Source organism: Dipodomys merriami, unplaced genomic scaffold (assembly GCF_024711535.1).
Source record: "Dipodomys merriami isolate MVZ:Mamm:240054 unplaced genomic scaffold, mDipMer1.0.p SCAF_25, whole genome shotgun sequence".
Lineage (NCBI taxonomy): Eukaryota > Metazoa > Chordata > Mammalia > Rodentia > Heteromyidae > Dipodomys > Dipodomys merriami.
Window position 1 is genome coordinate 4,875,466 of NW_027203937.1, and position 18,103 is coordinate 4,893,568.

General features: G+C 36.2%; 1 protein-coding gene and 1 long non-coding RNA gene across 4 annotated transcripts in view; one reads left to right on the forward strand and one right to left on the reverse strand.

The window, feature by feature from the left end:
- LOC138836325 (uncharacterized) overlaps positions 1-7,495 on the forward strand; it is a 55,964-nt gene extending 48,469 nt beyond the window's left edge. Inside the window, exons 2-3 of the long non-coding RNA XR_011374936.1 lie at positions 5,409-5,543; positions 7,375-7,495. This is a non-coding gene — a long non-coding RNA (uncharacterized lncRNA). The remainder of the gene's footprint in view (positions 1-5,408; positions 5,544-7,374) is intronic.
- The window catches only part of Tmem135 (transmembrane protein 135), a 234,834-nt gene that overhangs the window by 157,850 nt on the left and 58,881 nt on the right, over positions 1-18,103 (reverse strand). The window lies entirely within an intron of this gene.

Here is an 18,103-nt window from a genome sequence, read left to right on the forward strand (position 1 = left end):
TCATGCTATAAATTATTTTATTATGTAAGTAATAAAATGCTTAGAACATGACTTTTTCTACCAGCATTCCCCATTTCTGGATATTAATCATAATTAATAAGCCATATAGTGTGTTAAGTGACTCCTTTCAGTCTTTTATCTATCTCTCTATCTATCAATTTGGCAATAAATGTATATGTATTTGAACACGTCACAAATCCTAATAAATATTAAGTATTAATTTACATCAATTGTTAGAAGCATCCCAAATAAATGTTGTAATTTCATTGTAATTCTCTAATATCTGGAATCAATTAGTTCAGGAATGTTTCAAGAGGGCCACCCAGTAATAAACACAAAATAAATTGTGTCTGCTGTCCTGTTGGTGATAATTTTTTATTGCTACCTCAGTTTCAGATGTCAGAGTAATGACTTCCATATTCTGATTAAAATGCAAATTGAAGCCATATGTTAGAAAAGCATAGTCTTTCAATATCCCTGTTTTCTTAGTTTAAGTACAATAAAGCTATGTTTGAAAAGTCCAACAGTTATCCAAATGAATACGGTCAACTCTATATCTAGATAATATGGAACTTTACAATTCAAATTCTGGTAATATAAGCATTGTGTCTGCCACATCAATGATCAGCTGTTTTCATGTAAGTACGTACATATCATTGACCAGAGAGGGTAAAAACTATACAACAGTAACAGAACAAATCTCTATTTTCTTTAACAATAACAATTAGCCAGTGCCAGTGGCTCATGCCTGTATTACTAGCTCAGGAGGTTGAGATCTGAGGATTTTAGTTCAAAACCAGCCTGGCAGACAAATCTAAGAAATTATTATTTTATTAAACAGCAAAAGCTGTAAGTGGAGGGATGGAAACCTTGAGTGAAAAGGCTGAGAGAGACCTTTTTTCTGAAGTCCCTGAGGTCAAGCTCACAGTGGCAGGTTAAAAAAAAAAAAAAAAAATGGGGCAGGGGTAACAAAAAACTTTCTGTAAATCTGTTTTAATCAGATTTGCTAAAGTAATTAAATTATTTTAATTAATAATTTTAAAATAATTTTAACTACTATATTCTTTTTGTTTGTTTTTTGTGATAGTCCTGGGACTTGAGGGCCTGGGCACTGTCCCTGAGCTTTTTTTGCTCAAAGCTAGCACTCTACTACTTAAACCACAGCTCCACTTCCACCTTTTTTGGTAGTTAATTGAATACATGAGTCTCATAGACTTTCCTGCCCAAGCTGGCTTCGAACTGCAAATCCTTGATCTCAGCCTCCTGAGAGGCTAAGTCACCAGCACTCAGCCCAATCTATATTCTTAAAGGGTAGATTGATATTTTATGTACTTTTTTAAAATATATTTTAAAAAACATCCAAGTCTGCATAGTATATAGTATTTAATAAACTTCTAATACTGTTATAACTTTTCCTAGAATCTTTTTCAATTGAGATTTCAATATTAGTCCCAATAATATTTAAGTGTGTTTAAAAATGGGTTTAAATATGACAGACTCTACTCTTTATTTTTTATATAATGGTGACAAACAAAATGTTATGTGTATAAAACTTCCTTTTTATTGGAAAAGAAAATTTTGAAAATATAAAATTGCTTATAAAGCAATATTCCTAACCAGGTTCATTGCTAAAAGTGGTAGTGTGCTTTCTGACAGATTGAAAGAATGATGAGTTGTACTTCTCATAGGTTAGGCTCTTAAGCCATATTCTAAATAACTTCTCTATAAACAACATGGTATTTAAAAATCAACTTAAAAGATGTACATTGTCTAATAGTTATTAAAACTAAAAACTGTCCACAAAGTATATTTTTGGTCAATCTAAAGCCTTGCCAAATACTGATGGCTCAGCCTATAATACTAGCTATGCAGAAGGCTGTGATCTAAGAATCACTATTCAAAATCAGCTGGGGCAGACAATGACTAGAGACTCTTACCTCTAATTAATCAAGAAAAAATAGGGAGTAGGAGCATGAACCAAAGGAGTGAGCTGATATTGCAAGGGGGGGGAGGGGGGGAAGAAGGGCAGCCCAATGCCCTGAGCTCTCAAGTCCCAGTACCAGCACACACACACACAAAAAAAAAAAAATCAATAAAATAATTGATTAACACAGCATTGAGAACAGTTTCAATAGGGCCTCAACTGGAAGAGAGATTATAACCTGATTTTCCAAAAAGTTTATTGAAGCTGCAAAAATGCCATTTCTATCTTTGCTAGTAATCTTTTTGTGCACAAATATTAACTTTTAAGTGATCAGTCAAAACCGCATCTACCAAAGATCTGCACTTTTATTTTGCAATGCATGACTCTGTCACAAGGGACATCAGTTAGAACATGGGTGGGGAGCCATTTTTCTGACAAAAGCTATTTGAATATTTATATCATCATTCACAGGCCAGACAAAATTGTAAATACAGGAGAATGGCCACAGGCTGATAGGAAATAACCAATGAAAAGCATTTGGTCCCGTCATGTACCTAGAGAATATGTCAGTGAAACCAAGAAAGATGTTTAAGTAAAAATTAGTGCATATTTATTAGAACAGTTCTGGATGTTCCATATACACTACAACCTAGATAATGAGAACCTCATACTATAGTCATTTGTAGTTTTAAAAAATAGTAAACGTAAAAAAGACAGTAAAATAAAATCCAAGTAAATATTTCTATACTTTGTTCAAACTACCAACCTAGAGCTCTTTAACTAAGAATGATGTTATTATCTGGATTTTCAACATAAATCTACATAACCTTTTATACCTATGTGCTTATTATTTACATGTATTAAATAGCCATAATACCTATTTCTTTCATGATTTATCATCTTGAAACAGGATCTCATTATTCATATGCTAAATTACACTGGCCCCTATCCTTTCTTCTTCCAATTCTTATTCGCATCACTATTTTTCATTCTCCTATTATTTTTATTGTTTTAAATAATATATTTCATCTCTTTCTTGTTTGGTTAGGGGTATTTATTTTGTTTGTGAGACTATGTCTTACTATGTAGCATATGCTGGTTTCCAGAGTAATTGCCCTACTCCTACCTTCAGAGTGCTGGGATTACAGGCATGTACCACCATGCCAAATTCCTATTTATTCTATCACTTATTGACTCCACTGTATGGAAAGAATATTATTACAACTAAACTTTCTTTTGTTTCCACTCCCCCCTTTTTTGTACATCTTAGCTTTTATTTGATAGTTATTTTTTAAACTGTCGTACCTTATACTTACAATCTTTACAGGATCTATAAGAATCCTGAACTTTGCCTGATTGATGTGTAAAGTAAAAACTTTTAGTAAACTTCAAAATTTAAAGTTGAAATGTGTAAAGTCAATATTAATACATGTAGCAGGATCCATTTAATAGTACATCAACTTTAGTAATAGGAACATATTTCTAAGGCCAAGATGAACTCTCCAACAGTTCAACACTTGGTTATATTGTCTCAAATTTGGTCTATCACTTTCCTGTACAGCTTTTTGTTTTTCATGGAGTTTTAATTGTTTTTCTTTCTTAATGCTAAAAAAAATCTTTTCTTAAATCACTGAATTTTCCAAATCTTTAATCACATATTTTGAAATGAAATAGACATTCTTCTTAGAGCATAGCACATAAGTTCCTTTTTTTTTTTTTTTTTTTTTTTTTGTCGGCCGTGGGGCTTGAACTCTGTGCCTGGGCGCTGTCCCTCAGCTCTTCAGCTCAAGGCGAGCGCTCTACCACTTGAGCTACAGCGCCACTTCCGGTTTTCTGGTGGTTTATTGGAGATAGGAGTCTCACGGTCTCTCCTGCCCGGGCTGGCTTTGAACCGCGATCCTCAGATCTCAGCCTCCTGAGTAGCTAGGATTACAGGCGTGAGCCACCAGCGCCCGGCTTAAGTTCCTTTTTTATTTGCTGGTTGGTTGGTTGGTTGGTCATGGGACTCGAAATCTGGGCCTGAACACTATCCCTCAGCTCTTCAGCTCAAGGTTAGCACTCTACCACTTGAGACACTGAAACACTCTGGTCTTCAGAGTGGTTTATTGGAGATAAAAGTCTCACGGACTTTCCTGCCTTGCCTGGCTTTGAACCGTGATCCTCAGATCTCAGCCTCCTGAGTAGCTAGGATTACATATGTGAGCCACTAGCATCCGGTTTTAAGTTCCTATTTAAATTTGGACCAACACTTTTCAAGATTTGCACTTGGGTTAGTTCTATTGCTTCTAGGATCCATTAGATTTTCTCTTCTAAGTTCTTTTTAATTTTGCTGCAGTCAATTTCTCAAATAAGCTTTTTTCTTTTAAGAAACCAGAATGAAAAGTAAACTTTAAGTCCTCAGCTGGCTGAAAACTATCCTACTCCTCACTCAAGTTCAGATTCAGTTTGACTGAATACAGAATCCAAAGATTAAAATCACAACTCTTTCACTATCTTACAAATTTTCATTACAACTCTTTCATTATCTTACAAATTTTCATTACTGCTAATGATAATCTGATCAGATGTTTCTATTTTGTGGATGACCAGTTTTGTTTCTCAGAACTTTTCTGTACCCTTGTATTCTACAACTCCACCTGAATATGACAGATGAGTCTCTGAGGATTCATCTTGCTCAACACTCCAGTTTTTTCAATGGGGAAACTAATGGCTTTCTTCAAACTGTTACCTATTATCTATTTATGATTCCCCCTCTCAAAGCTAGAAATGTGGCTTAATGGTAGAGTGTTTGCCTAGCATGCATGAGGCCCTGGGTTCAAATCCATGGTGCTACATAAATAAATTCTTTAAAAAGAAAAAAAAAGATTTCCCTTCCATTTTATTTACTTCTTAGAATGGTACAATACAACATATCAACTCATTATCATTCAGTGTTTTGTACAACAGTCTTTTTTCCACTTTTCTGCAATAAACCCAGCTTTCTGCCTTTTAAATGAATACTTTTATTTCTAAAAACACCTTTTCTTTCTCTAATTGCTTCTTTTTCAAAGCATTCTATCCTTGTTTCTCTAAGAAAATGATTTATTTTTGAGATTGCTCCCTTTCCCCAATCATCTGCTTTTTCCCTCAGATTGAATTTTTATTCAGTATGCACTGTCTTTGGGGCTGTTCACTTTCTTCAAATGTCCGCAAATACTTGACTGCTTATTTATGTTTATGAACAAAAAACTAGGAAGATACTCACATTTACATAGGTATATCTACATAGACAATAGAGAAATGTCCTCTGTGGTTGTGGTGTTGTTTACTTTCTTCAGAATAAAGGGCAAACTGAGTTGTAAGCATGATTAGGAATGACTACTAGACACCATTATACTGAAATAAGCCACAGATGGGAGACCTCCCAAATGCTTAAACACTTCAATAAATTTTACTCTTGGGTAAAGTTACACTGCACCACCCAACTCCTCCCTTCCATTCCTAGGAGGAATGACTCCACTCTTCCAGACTCATCCCATTAATGAAGTGCTGATTCCTGCTCTCTACTGAGTTCCCGGATTATGTTCCCTTCAGAGTTCCTTCAAGAGAAAGGTTCCAAGTTTTCTTGTTGCACTCCCTTGTAAGTATCCTTCCCTGGATGTTTACATCCTAGGGTTTTAGTTAATAGGACTCAAACTTCCAGATATTCATCATCAAAATCTTTTGTCTTTTTTTTAAGATTGACTTTTTTTTACATATTTACTGTCATGTCATTAGGCTTCGAAGAAAAGAGATAAAGACAATGGCCAGTAGTATCCTGAGCATCTTTGAAATCTTTGTCTTTTTTAATAGATGACTTGTCAGATGATATCCTCTTTGTATGACAACCAATATTTCAGGTGCAAACTAACCTAGCTATTCATATCTATCAGTGTCTTTGGTCAGTCTATCATTTCTTGGAACCCCTCAGTGATTCATGATTTATTTTCTAATTTTTGAACAAATTTTTGGATTTAGTATATTATCTCTAGTTTAAAAAAATTAAGGGATTAAAAATATTTTATTACCAATTTCCAAATCCATCTGACACAAACAACTCCTGATAATCCTTTTAGTCTGTATGATTCTCCTCAATAAAAGAGACAATTAAAAGTGTACAAATGTTAAGTATTATATTCTTTAGTTATATTTACATTTTGAATTCCTTGGAAGAATGACAATTAAGTATAACCTGCCAACAATATTATCAATGATTCTATATCTATTTTAACTGAAAATTACTAAATTCACATACCAACTGTTAATCACTGCTTTATGTACATGGAAGGAGAATAAGAATTAGAGAGTTGAAACAGATATGCTTTGGAGAAAATTCTCTATTAAAATACTAGAAAAATTGGGCTGGGAAGGTGGCTCAGTGGTAGAGCGCTTGCAGTGCATGCATGAGGCCCTGGGTTCGATTCCTCAGCACCACATAAGTAGAAAAAAAAGCCGGAAGTGGCGCTGTGGCTCAAGTGGTAGAGCACTAGCCTTGAGCTGAAGAGCTGAAGGACAGCACCCAGGCCCAGAATTCAGGCCCACGACCGGACCCAAAAAAAAAAAAAAAAACTAGAAAAATAGATTACAATATGAAGATTTAGGTTGAAGGCTTCTGCCTCCATAGTATGTAAGCTTTTCCAAGCTTTTCTTAGAAATAAGATATTTTTAGGCTATGAAGATTTCACAGACATAATCACTGTTCCAATTAAAAGAATAAAAAAAGTAAATTGACTGAAGATCTCCCTTTGTGTTAGTAAGTCTTCTATATATTCTATTTCTTTTTTGTTTTACTGTGAGGTAGGTACTATTATGATACCCATCTCAAAGCTGAGAAAACAGACACATGCAAGTACAATGGTTTGGCCAAGATCATCATACTACCGATAAGTAAGAAGCAGAGGCTGGAATTCTTAGTGACTAAAAGTACTGAAGTTTTACTAAAAAAGGTTCAGTGTCCCAGAACAATAAATCAGAAACAAGGAGTCAAACTATATACCATTAGTAGGTATGAAAACTTATAACAGAATTTAGGTCTCCGGAGTCCTGAATAATTTGCCATTAATTTTCTTTGCATTCTGTCCTTTGATGAGTATCAGATGGCTGCTACACTCTTAAGATACAGAATCCCAACTTAAGGGCTGGGAAGGTGGCTCAGTGGTAGAGTGCACTTGCCTTGCATGCATGAGGCCCTGGGTTCAATTCCTCAGCACCAAATAATCAGAAAAAGCTGGAAGTGGCACTGTGGCTCAAGTGGTAGAGTGCTAGCCTTAAGCTGAAGAGCTGAGGGACAGCACCCAGACCCTGAGTTCAGGCCCCATGACCAGTTAAAAAAAAAAAAAGAATCCCAAATTAATACATTATATCTGATTTTGTCAAAAGATTCTTGGTTAGCTAGGCATCCATTAATCTCACCTGTAATCCTATTTACTCAGAAGGTTCACATCCAGGATTTGAAGCCAGCCAAGGCAGAAAACTCCATGAGACTCCATCTCCAAAATAACAAGCAAACTGCTGAACTGGAGGTATGGCTCGAACATCAGCCATGAACAAGAAAGCCATGTGCAAAGCCCTAAGTTCAAATCCCAACATCAACACAAAGACTTGTGGTTTTATGAAATCAAGCTGTTTTTTAAAATATTTTAATATATTTATTGTCATTGTAAAGGTGATGTACAAAGGCCTTAGTTACATAAGTTATGTAATGAGTACATTTCTTTTTTAACAATGTCGCTTCTTCTACTCACCTTCCCTCCCATCCTCACCCACAAGTTGTATAGTTCATTTTCATCATAGTGTCTAATGAGAACCACTGCTGCATTTGTTCACCCTTTTTCCAACCTTTTCTGTGCCCCCTTTCCTTACCTTCCCAAAGATAAAGTAAGTAAGAGAAAAGGTAAAGAAAACAAAAACAAAAACAGCAACAAAGAAAAATGAACACCTCTTGTTTGCATTTCTTGGAGTTCATTTTGATAAATATATTTTTATATGACCATAAGCACATAGTTACTGAGCCTTTGTGATCCTATCCTAAGAATATCCTCCTTTGGTCTCACGTGCATATGTCTAGAGACCTATATAATTTATAATGTCTTGGTGTACTTTTTGCCTTTTACCATCCATTGTGTTTACCTGTAGATTTATAAGCACATTCTATTACTACACATGAGGTAAACAACACAACCTGGTTTTCTGTATGTCTGCTTACTTCACTTAATAAAAATTTTTCCAAGTCTTCCCATTTCCTTACGAATGGTTCAATATCATTCTTTCTGATGGAAGTATAGAATTGTGTCTATGTACTGCATTTTCTTGATACATTCATCTACTAGGGGGCATCTGGGTTGATTCCATACCTTGGCTATGGTAAACAATGCTGCAGTAAACATGGATGGCTGTGCTGGGAGCTTTAGTGTGGCCTTGTTTGTGGTCTATTGGATAAATGTCCAGGAGTGGAATTGCTGGATCACAGGGGAGATCTATATTTAGTCTTTTGAGAAATCTACATACTGCTTTCCAGAGAGGTCCACAGCCCATGTCCTTACCACTTTACTGAGTTTTTTTCAAGAAAAAACTTGAAAAACTATCTGCATCCTTCCACATAAGTAGCACACCATCCAAAATCATATCAAAAAAGATTCCATTCTCCATGAGGAACTCCTGTTCTGCCATAGCCAGCAAGACTTCTACAGTAGGTCACTGTCATCTGGGACACAAATGACTTACTCCAGGGTACCGTCATGGGAAGGAGGTAGATAAATGAAGTAGAGAAACCAGGGAGAATGCAGTCAATAATTCAATGTATATCTTACAAAACTAAGAAAAGTGAGGGAAGGAGTGGGTTGGGAGGAATGGACAAGAATGTTGAAAGGGGTGACACTGATCAAGATGTGCTGTATTGATAAACTACTTTGTTGAATGGCAACTTCTTTGTACAACTACTTAAAGGTAATAAAAAAAATAAATAAAAATAAATGACTACTCCAACAGTGAACACTAGGATAAAATTCTCAATCAGAAATCTGGAGTGGCTCAATTCTTTTTACCTAGCACTGAAATGGAGAGCTTAGGTGATCATTTTTCATACAGAAACTAAACTGAGTCAAACACACATACGCACGCACACAAACTATGAACCCAAAAAAAAAAACCATTCTATTATTCATGACATTAAGGGGGATTAGATTGATTCAGAAATGTTTGCTTCTCTATCTCATTAACACACAGAGAAGTTAAAAGCCATCTGAAATGCATTATATTTGTAGTAGCAACAGAAATGATTTGGTATTTTAAAATTATTTCAAACCTTTATTAGAAAAAGCTGATAAAACAACTCACTGTTACAGCATGTTAAATTCTAGAATATCTGAGAGTTTTTAATGCTATATAATAATTTTTAACAGCTTTAGTATGCTAAAATAAAATAAACATCACAAATTTAAAGCAAGACTGGTTCATTTTTTTATATACAAATCTATAATCCTAATGTCACAATCAAGAAAATTAACACATTCATGACCTATAAGTTTCCATTGGCTCCTTCAGAACATATGCCCAGATGCCAAACACACAAGGGGAAAGGAAAGACACTGTGGCTTCTCCCTCATTCACTACAACCAGATCACAAGTTCTCCTGAAGCTACAACAAGGTACCCAAACTGCCTCCGTGAAATGGGATCAGAAAAGGCCAAATATGAAGCTGAGATTTTCATCATCACCATCTGGTTAAAAGGTCTCTGCTAGCCAGGTGCTGGTGGTGGCTCACACCTATAATCCTACCAAATCAGGAGGCTGAGATCTGAGGATCAGAAAAACCTATGAGACCCTTATTTCCAATTAACCACCAGAACACTAGAAGTGGCACTATGGTTCAAAGTGGTAGAGGGCTAGCCCTGAGCAGAAGAGCTCAGGGACAACACCAAGGCCCAGAATTCATTCAAGCCCCACCACCACCACCACCAAAAAAAAAAGTGTCTGCTTCCCCCCATGCCTAGGAATGTCAGAAGAGATCACCTGGGAATAGGTTTCCCACTCCCAACTAGCAACAAAGAAGAATCACACCCCAATAATAATCCTTTTCCTGCTTTTCTAATAGGATATTCTATAGTAGTAATCTGTAATGAACAGAAACTTACTGGCTCACATTTAATCCAGTATCAAATTTCTTATACTAGAAATATGATAGAGAGCATCACATGGCTAAGGAGCAAAGACAGAGAAAGAGGACAAGTCTATTACCAGAATAATGAGCCCAATCTTGAAAGAATGGTTTTATTCCTAAATATAAGGCCCTCATGGCCTAAACCCTCTCAAGGGCCCATCTCTCAATATTGTTATAATGGTAATTGAATGTCAACATGAGCTTTGCGGAGAACAAACATTCCAACCAAAATATCCCCTTTCAGTGTCAACAAAGCCTAAGTGCTTGTTAATTATTTGGGGGTAGGGGTTATTTTGTACTTTCCTTTCTTATACTGCTTTCCTTGTCTTTCTTAAAGTCTTTTGTAAAATTCTCCTTTGCATCTATTTCTTACCTATTTTTTTATATTATCTTGCCATGCAAGCAGAAAGAAAAGGTATGGAGCTGGAAATGTGGCTTAGTGGTACAGTGCTTCCTTTACATGCATGAAGCCCTGGCTTCAATTCCTCAGTGCCACATAAACAGAAAAAGCCAGAAATGTGGCTAAATGTGGCTAAAGTAATAGAGTGCTAGACTTGAGCAAAAGAAGCTCAGAGACAGTACCCAGCCCTGAGTGCAAGCCCAGGACTGGCAAAAAAAAAAGAAAAAGAAAAAGAAAACAAAAAAAAGAAATTGCATTCCCTTTCACCTTGGTGTAGCTGACCATGATATTGTCTGTCAACCCATTTATAAGAGAATCTCTACTAGCTTCCAGGCTGGATTTCCACCATAAAGTTCCTAAGGTGAGTGATCAAATTAGTCAAACAGAAACGCAGGACAAAGAAGCAGAGACAAAATTCCTTCCCAAAGTAAGAATATATCTACCTAGAATGAAGTATTAGAATAATGTTTTCTCCTATTCCAAACCATTCTACCCTTTTACTAGAAAACAGATGATCTGAAAACATTTATCTCGTTAGTTTTATAAATAATCAAGTACAAGGGGTTAGAAACAATCCGGACATCTGTGGCTGGGAAAATGGACAAGAAAAAATATAGTATATAAAACATTCTAAATGTAGATAATATTAAAGGTCATAAAACTGTGAAATATTAAAAGCTACTGGCTCCATGCTTTTAAATTCCAAAGGGTATAGTGTATGAATATCTAATATGGACTTCATATAGGCATTCTGGCATATTATGCAACCATCAGAAAGAGTACATCAGAAATAGATACAACACAAGCAGTGTTAAAAAACAGATGCCAAGCCGGGCGCTGGTGGCTCACGCCTGTAATCCTAGCTACTCAGGAGGCTGAGATCTGAGGATCGCGGTTCAAAGCCAGCCCGGGCAGGAGAGACCGTGAGACTCCTATCTCCAATAAGCCACCAGAAAACCGGAAGTGGCGCTGTGGCTCAAGTGGTAGAGTGCTCACCTTGAGCTGAAGAGCTGAGGGACAGCACCCAAGCCCAGAGTTCAAGCCCCATGACCGACAAAAAAAAAAAAAAAAAAAAAAACAGATGCCAAGTCAAAACTGAATATAATATGGATATATGCTGAAAACACAGTATTAAATTATACAATAGAAAAAAGGATGTAGTATTACATATAGCAGTGATTATCATATTTCTACATGCACACTTCATAATACAATTAAGTAGTTTCCACCCCATCCAGTCTTTCATTATTCAAAGTATGCACAGATAGAACTTAACAAGACAAAGTAAACTTAAAGTTCTGCACTGGAAAGAACATAAAATGCAATTATCATAGTTTGCTTTTAAATATTACCAATTTAAGAATTGGTGATAAAGCTCCTTAGAACAAGTATTATAGGGAATTTAACATCATCTGTCTCTGTCTAAAACATCAGCAAATGGACTCACTTTCCAAAGTTTCAAGCGAATTCTCCTAAAGCAGTAGTTCTCAAACAATAAGTGGCTAATATCCAGCTAATATCCACCAAAATATTACCTGGGAATATTTGGAGAAAGAGACACAAAAACAAAAACGGAGATGAGGGGAGAGAAAAGGAAGGAAGGAGAGAAAGGAACGAGAAAGAAAAAAGAGAGAAGGAGATCTAGAGAGACAGATACAGACTCCTGAACTGCAAAGGGGTCAGGCTTGCAAATTTGTTTGTAAAAGCTATCCAAATGCTTTTGATAAAGATCAACTAACTGTGTGAACCAATCCTCAAAGTACAGTCTCCAATTTGGAACACAAAGGAGAAATTGTTAAGAACAAAAACACAGAAAACCTTGAAAGTCTAGCTCCTTAGAGCTAAACAAGAAAAAGACACTTCTTTTATTCACTGCCATTAAGCTTCATCTTCCACTAGCAGAGAAAAATCCCTCATTATCATGGGCTCTTTAACACTATTTCACAAGTCTTAATTACCTGTGGTAATAAATGAAGCTAGCAAATTGTGTCACTCTTATTTAACAAGTTACTGTAAAGTTCTCTGAGCCCCCTTTTACAGAAAACAAATCATACATACTTAAAGAAATGTATAACATTCTTGTGAGATCTCTTTCCTTCTCTTTCTCTCTAAATGGCTTCTCTCCTTCCTAGTACATGTATAACTTTTTAGTTATGATTATTAATGACCCCAAACAAGAAAAATGATTGTAACTAAAAGTTAACACAACTACTGACTAGGAAAATAATCTAAAAATTCCTAATAGGGGGCGGGGGGAGGATGGGATGGGAAGGGGAAACAAAGGAGGAGTCTACACTGCTTGATAAGAAATGTACTCATTATCTTGCCCATGTAATTGTAACCGCTCTGTACAGTATTTTCCCAATAAAAATAAAAAATAAAAAACTGAAAAAAATAAAAATAAAAATCCCTAATAGGTCTCCTTTTCATGCTGTAGGAGCAGTTATCAGGAAAATCCCTTTATGTATATGGTAACTTTAACTTATTTACCTATGTCAAAATCAGATAAGAACTCTGAATATAATTGTTACATTGCACACCAGGAATATTTATCAACTGTTATACTGAGTATGAGAAACATTTCTCAATGCAATCAAACTAATTAAAATAAAAACAGATTGAAGAATATGGTAACTAATTCTGGCTACATAAGAACACTTCCAAGGAAGAATCTGCCAATACTTTGGGGACTCTGGGAACTCAGCTGAGACCTTTGGGAACCTGGGCCATTAATTCTTTTATCTTGGGAGTGGGGTTACTTGGTTAATTTAAGGATTACAGTCTGAGGCTGATAGAAGGTTGGAAGAAAGAAGAACAGGTATTATTGGGACCAAGTTAGAAGATAAAACCATTCTCATCTTTGCCACTTCAAGGAGTATTTGTTCCCAAGCTACCTTCAGTCAATAGTCACTGATTTGGCACAAACTATATTCTAAAATGCTATGAGAAAGATTAAACAAGATTATGAGGAACAGTGAAGAGAAATTTCTTTATAATAGCATATGATACTAGATTGAAAACTGAATAGAGAAGATTTTGACAAAGAAAAACTTGGAGAAAGATATGTTCAAATACAAGGAAAATAAATACTAAAGGTGTTAGGAATTAACAAAATTTGAATGTTAGCAGAAAGAAAAAAAAAAACAATGTAATGAGTAAGAAGAAAGATTAGAAGGTGATGAGGTCAGAGAGAAGGAGCTAGCATACACACAATCTAGTGACCAATAGGATCAGCAGGCTCTTTGAATTTCATTTCCTTTTCTGTTTGGGGGTGTTTGTTTTTTGTTACTGTTTTGGTTTTGGTGGCACTGGGGTTTGAATGTAGGGCCTTTCTAGGTGGGTGCTCTTCCACTTGAGGTACAATCTTGGCTAGTTATTTTTCAAATAGTGGGCCAGCCTGAACTGCAATCATTCTATTCCCTACTTCCTGTGTAGCTTGGCTGACAAGCCTGAATCACCACACTAACCTTACAAGATAGGGCCCTAACTTTTTGCCTGTGTTAGCTTCAAACAGGGATCCTCCTAATCTTCACAGAAGCAGGGATTACCAGGTGTGAACAACCACACTAGCCTCTAATTTGTATTTTTAGTGACTCAACTGTCATACAGTATACTACAGCAAGAAAAAGTGGAAAGGTATAGATCAACCAAAGCTATTAAAATAGCTCAGACTAGAAATGTTAAAGCTTAGATTATGATTATGTTTCTGTAGGTTGCAAGACATAATAAAATCAAAATATACTTTTAAAGTATATTAAGAATCTGTGACAGAATACAAGAGAATAAAGAGAAAAACTGACATTTCTAAGTTCTGATCCTAAGCAACTGGATGAATGATTAATGTTAAAATTTTGCCAATAAAGGGAAGGCAGGGGAAAGAGGACCTTGAAAGAAGGTTTGTAAAGTGTTTTTGAATACTTTCATTTCTCTTGAGTTTATCTGTCAGATGTCTCCAATTAGTTTACAATCTATCTTATGTCTCTTTTCTGTCCTGACATGCTCAGCACAGCACTGATACACATAATAAATAACGTGTTAAATTCAATTAAATCGAAGAGACCTTTTAAAAAAACATAAATCAACATTTTCAAACCTATGTTTGAAAAATCAAATACAGATGTTTTAATCAAACACATTGCATGTTTAACATTAAAAAGTAAATGCTAGAGAAATCTACTAGATACATGTTTACAATTTTTAAATGCACAGGCTGTTAAGTGTTTGGTGGTATGAATAAGGACATACACAGCAGGATTTTTTTACTGTCTTAAATTTTATTTCTTACAACTGAACTGAACATGAATCAAACTCACTATTCTATTTTAAATAACTTTTGCCAGCATACGATGAATTTTGAAAGACAAGAAACCTTAGTTATTAAAATACCAACACAATAAATACAAACTTATGTAAATACAAATTTAGCTTGTGTGTTTCTCTGTGAAATTGTTCAGTGATAAAGTTGAGTGCTAGCAGCTGGTTTTCATGGAGGTAATTGGTTTTGGCATATCAGCTCCAGGAAAACTTTTCCACCATTTCAATGCTATTCTCTGGAGCAGAAGCCAGACAAAAAAATTTAATTTATTTCATACTTTTTCTTTTTTTTTCTTTTTTTTTTTTGTGTCGGTCATGGGGCTTGAACTCTGGGCCTGGGCGCTGTCCCTCAGCTCTTCAGCTCAAGGCGAGCGCTCTACCACTTGAGCTACAGCGCCACTTCCGGTTTTCTGGTGGTTTATTGGAGATAGGAGTCTCATGGTCTTTCCTGCCTGGGCTGGCTTTGAACCGGGATCCTCAGATCTCAGCCTCCTGAGTAGCTAGGATTACAGGTGTGAGCTTGTCGGTCATGGGGCTTGAACTCTAGGTTTGGGTACTGTCCCTGCGCTCTTTAGCTCAAGGCAAGCACTCTACCACTTGAGACACAGCACCACTTCCATCATACTTTTTCTATATACCTATTATTCGTTTTTACCTTTATCAACTAGCTCATTGTCAATTTGAAAAATATAGAAAACTGTGGTTTTAAAAAACTGAACTTTTTACCCTAAAACATGCTAATAAATGATTTTTTTAAAAATTTCAGGCAGGTATAAATTCTACTGCTATAAGTTTGTATTTTTAAAATGTTTATCATGAAAACTATATAAACTTACATGGTAATAACTACAACTTAGCAGGATTTATGTGAATATGTTAATAGAGATGTTCCTTTTTTTGGAGTATACTGTTGTTCACCTGCCCCCTACAACACCTAACACACGTAACTAGTTAAACTGAGATTCACAATTACCCAGTACAAGCACTTTCAAAATATATACATGTTTTAAAACAACACAATACCCCATTAATACATATAATTCCATGCATTTGTGTACCATAAAATAAATTTACTATCTTGCTTATTTTGGTAATCCCAATTTCCCTTAAGTATCTAACTCGGCAAAGATGTTTTATGAATGATTTTATCCTTTTCCCTCCTAAACTTTGACCACAATTAGCAATACTTAGAAGAGCAAGAATTTTGTCCTTAGGTAATAACAGCAAGGCTCTAAAATGTAGCTTCCTCTAACTCCTCTTATTTCTACAACTTTCAACTCATGTGTAACTCCCAATACCTTCTATGATTGTCCCAGCACTAAGCTAACACCCTCAAAGTCCTAAAGGTGGTGCCATGAACACGTTCCTGGGATGACTAATTATATATTCATTTAAAATCCAGATTGAGATGTACTTACCTATATTCAGTACAAAAACAAAATCAGATTCCAGAGGAAGATGGTGGAGGACAAGCTGGGGGCTAATCAAGTTCTCACATAAAAAGCAGTTTTAGTGTTGCAGTGAAAAGTCCTAGGCTAAAGAGTGTGCCATCATAGTACAGAGAGTTTGACCAGAGAGGAAAAATCCAGGCAGCTTAGTTAAGGCGACTGATTTGAGCACTTGTAGGTGTCCGTGGCAGCCGCCATATCAACAAAGAAGGGCCTGAGACAAAGGCGCCAGAGACTGTGTGCAAGAGGATTCTACTCAACACCAGCAAGAACTGACAAGGAGCAGAAATCTTTATACTGCTGACCATAGACCGTTGCAGACAGTGGACAGCAGGGAAACCAAGGGATAAGCATGAATACCCCAAGACATTCTCACTCCTTCTTACGGAACAGCAATGGGAAGGTAGCCCCTCCCCTACCACAAGAAGAACTCCATCTCTGATACTGACAAACGCTCAGACATAGCAGCTAGCACTCAACTCAGGCCTTGGAAGAAGACAATAGAAGCAATTCAATAGATCACAGAAAGCTGACCTACCCAGTGCAGCTCCACCCAGGGGTGATGAAAAAAATGAAAAATTTTAAAAATTAAAAAATTAGGTAGAAAAAAAGAGTTCTTCAATTTTTTTTTTGGGGGGGGAGAGGGGGAGGGGGTCCAGTGTCCATAACCAGTCTCTTCGTTGAGTCTCTGGTTTGCTTGTGGTGTTTGGTTTTCCTGTGGCTTGATTGGTTTCTTAAGTCAGGTGTCTGAGCAGACAGAAAGAAGCTCTGCCTTACCCAGAACTCATATCTGTTTCTTCTCTCTTAATTTAGGTCTTGGTTAAATTCCCTCTCTCTTTTTCCCTCCTCCCATTCCCCTAATCTTATTTTCTCCCAACAATTCTCCCTAAACCTATTCATTTCTGGTCTGACTCCTTCTTTGTCATTTTTAGTCCATTAATCCATAGTTGCTTATTGCTGAACTAGGGTGTAGTTATTGAACTAGATTCTATCTGCACTCATTTTGACTGCGTCAAACAACCGGTGCAACAACAGGGTTCTGGTTGATGCTTGCCTTAAAATAGTGTTCTAGCATCAAATTGATTTTCCGTTCATACCAAATGGGCAGAACAAGCCGGAGAAACACAAGAAAAATGGCAAGTCCACGTATCTCAACTCCCACTCATGATAATCAGGTGACAGAGAACTTAATGAATAATACAGAGGAGAGTTCCCAAAATGCTCTACAAACACTACTGGTAAATATGCAGAATGAAAAGACTGAAAACCTGCAAAGGACTCTGTGTGAGCATGATAGGGACAGAGAAAAGGGTGAAGATGATGAAGCTAACCAAAGATTAATACTAGAATTTTGTGAGCATGATGACACTAAGCAAAGACTGATATAGGAATTTCGTGAGCATGAGGAAACTAATCAAAGATTAATACAGGAATTGTGTGAGCAGGATGAGAATAGACAAAGACTAATACAGGAATTTCATGAGCTTGAGGAAGCTAATCAAAGAATAATACAGGAATTGCCTAAGCAGGATGAGAATAGACAAAGATTAATAGAGGCATGCATGGATCCACAAAAAGACAGCTGAAGGAACCCAGGGAGGCCACAAAGGGAATGCTGAAAGGAGCCCATCAGAAGGAAAGGGAGACCAAGGAAACCATAACCAATCAACTATGGGATTTGAGAATGAACACAGAAAACCAAACTAAGGAAGTAAATCATTCCATGGAAGATCTAAAACAAAGCTCCAACAAAGAATTTGAAGCCATTTGAAGCTGACTAATCAGAGGAAAGGAAATAAAAAACAAAGTAGAAAGTCTTGATAGTAGGTTAGATGAAATAG